Raw genomic sequence first — 3,302 nt, 5'->3', positions numbered from 1 at the left:
TGTTTCTTTATCTCTCCAGGGCCATATTGCTTTTTATTCGAGTTATTTCAAGACAGGGAAAACTAATCTATAATTTGGGGGGGGGGGGGAGAGGATGGTATAAAAACAGGAGAGGAGTAAAAATGTGGAGCTATTAAAGTCACTAAAAATGTATTTCCTTTTCTGGGTGCCAGGAATACAGGTTTGAGGTCCCTTTGTGAAAACTTACCAACCCCCCCCCCACTGTGACTTATACAGGTATTTACAGATACACTTCAACTTTAAAGACAGATTTTAGGGCTGGGTATAATAAAGCACGCATTTGAGCCTCAGCACTTGGGAGACAAAGGCAGATGGATCTCAGTAAGTTCAAGGCAAGCTTGATCTACAAAGCTGAACTGTAGACTAGCCAGGGATATCCAGTGAAACCCTGTCTCAAAAAATGCATTTAGAGCTGGGTGGTGGTGGTGGCGGCGGCGGTGCATGCCTTTAATCCCAGTACTTGGGAAGCAGAGGCAGGAGGATCTCTGAGTTCGAGGCCAGCCTGGTCTACAGAGTGAGTTCCAGGACAGCCAGGGCTATACAGAAAAACCCTGTCTCAAAAACAAAACTAACTAACTAACTAAACTAAAGTTCTAACTTCTCAGTAATAACACTTATAGGTAAATGACAGGGACTTTGTCTATAATCAGTGTACATATATATAAAAGATATAGTCATTATAAACATCAAGTAAAAGAGTCTCAAAATTGGATACTTACTCCCTTAACTTCCTTTAGTCTATTATATTCATCCGCAGCAGCCTAAGGATAAGAAACAAAAAAGAAAGAAAATGGTTATTGAAGCATTTTCTCCCTCAAGAATAGTATTCTTTGGAGCTGGAGAAGGCTTGACTGTTGAGAATGGGGCCTTCCAAGTATCTAAAGCGCAAGTGTAAGCCACACACCCTCTCTATACAATTCTGACAGTCACCGCTCAGTGAAGACTCCCCTAAACTGTGTAGGCCTCTGACTGCCTTAATCCCCTCTCAGAGTATTGACTCAGACAGTCCTTTCTACAGATAATGTGAACACAGTGTCAGTCATACCGTCTAACCCATGCAGACGTCAGGTTCCTGATTAGAATTGGAGTTCTCTGCAGAGGGGGACATAAAATTTTATCTTTCTAACCTTAGCATTTGTAAATAATCAAATACACAAAAACTGATTAATAAATGTTGAATGAATGGGAAAAGGTTTACCAAAATATCAGATAGAAGCTGTTAAACTATAGATAAATGAAGGTACAGGGGCATGACAGACTTCAACAGAGAAGCAATGGCCTCGACTGAAACCTGTTGAGTATTCAATGAGCAGGAAGCTCCAGTGAGCACGTGGAGAAGCTCTATTCACTGACACCCCAGGCAGCCACATGGCCTCCTAGCCCATCACTGGGAAATGTCCTGATGGACAGGTGAGATGTTGTAAACGCATGCCCTCCGGATCAACAGTTTCATAGTCTGGCATTTGTTCTAACTGCATAAGAACACAGGAATACAAAACTGAAAGGCTCACCAGTATCTTTTTCGTATTCCCAAGGATATATCCTTCAGTAAATTATGACACAATCGTAAAAGTAAAAATTCTATAGCTACGAACTTGAAATCCTAGCACTAGTAGGCAGAGGCAGAAGGATGAAAGCTTCGAGGTCAGCCTACGGTACAGAGCCAGATCCTGGGTCACTAAAGGGAGACTTGTATTATTGATACCAAACAATAACCGCCAACGACTTCTGTGTAAAGGAGAAGGAGGTAAGGCCGTGCTAGAGCACTGAGTTTAAGCATGGGAGGGAGCTTGTCTAGGGAGTTGTCTGTCTCTGCAAAAGAAGAAGAAAGGAAGAAGGAAAGCCAAGTGAGACAGACAGCATATGCCTGCAATGCTACCAACTAAGCAAGAGGACTTCAAGTCCACCTGAGCTACACAGCAACATGTGAGACCTTGTCTCATGGCTTTCAAAAAGGACAGGGAACCCACAGGATGAAGGTAACGGTAACAGAAAGGAACCAAAGACATTCACTCCGGTGGTCAAACTAGGACACTTCGAGCCACTGAAATGTGCACTATATTGGCAAGTTGTCCCACGCTGACAATCTGAGCTCACTGCAAAGCTGGCTCTGGAAGCAGGGGTGCCCATCCCCCTCACACCCAAGCATGTTTGCGTCAAAGGTCCTCCAAAACCCCTTAGCTGAGAACAGACTCACCTGCCTCACCTGCCTCGTACTCTAAGACAAGAGAAGAGAACAGCCAGGGGAACAAAGCTGTGTCCTTGACAACAGCTAAAGCTGAACCAACAGAGCTACTATTGTTTACCCCAAGACAGAAAAGTGTCGCAGTGGGAACCAGGAGCTGAGGGCCAGCATGGAAAGCTCAGCTGGGAACAACAGCTGGAGAGAGGCTTCCCAGCAGAAACCCGGAAGATTGCAAGCCCTAATTTGATGATGTTACCTTCCTGCTGTTCTTTGCTCTTATTCTTGAAAACCTAACACAAGAGGACACTCCACTTTGCCCTTGTCCTCTGTCAGGAACTCCCGCTGCCTGCCGGTAAAGGAACTTGTCCAGTCAATTTTTAGTGACTAGTTTGAGTACCTGTTTAATTCTCATTCTCTCTCTCTCTCTCTCTCTCTCTCTCTCTCTCTCTCTCTCTCTCTCTCTCTCTCTCTCTTTCTCTCTCTCTCTCTCTCCCCTCCCTCCCTCCCCCCTCCCTCTTTCCCCCTCCCCCTTTCTCTCTCTCTCTCTCTCTCTCTCTCTCTCTCTCTCTCTCTCTCTCTCTCTCTCTCATTCTTTGTTTTTTCAAAATAGGGTTTCTCTGTGTAACAGCCCCGACTGTCCTGGAACTCTCTTTGTAGACCAGGATAAGCTCCAACTCAGAGATCCTGCTGCCTCTGCCTTCCAAGTGATAGGACTGAAGACATAGCCTACCATGCCTAACTTAATTTGAATTTGCATTTCACGTGTATGGGTGCTTAGCCTGCAGGTAAGTCTGCACATCACTTATGCCTCGTCTTTATGAAGGGCAGGAGAGGGCATCAGAAAACCTGGAACTGGGGTTACAGATGACCAATTGGGTAGCGCTTAGGAATTCAACTCCAGTCCTCTGGAAGACAAGCCAGTGCTCTTAAATGTTCAAAACAAGTCCTTATGGAAGATCATGTCTGCCTGGCACTAATTGAAACAAAGTTTTTCTGGGGTATGTGACAGAAATTTAAGGAAGGAAATACCCCACACACATACCTTCATATAACCAAATCCAAAACAAAAACAAAGAAGAAACAAAAACAAAAAAAC

General features: G+C 44.4%; 1 protein-coding gene across 1 annotated transcript in view; it reads right to left on the bottom strand.

Annotated features, from left to right (window-relative positions):
* Ocln (occludin) overlaps positions 1 to 3,302 on the bottom strand; it is a 62,142-nt gene that overhangs the window by 15,149 nt on the left and 43,691 nt on the right.

Source organism: Apodemus sylvaticus, chromosome 16 (assembly GCF_947179515.1).
Source record: "Apodemus sylvaticus chromosome 16, mApoSyl1.1, whole genome shotgun sequence".
NCBI lineage: Eukaryota > Metazoa > Chordata > Mammalia > Rodentia > Muridae > Apodemus > Apodemus sylvaticus.
Note: the sequence above shows the minus strand (reverse complement) of the source record. Positions and strands in the feature narration are given on the sequence as shown.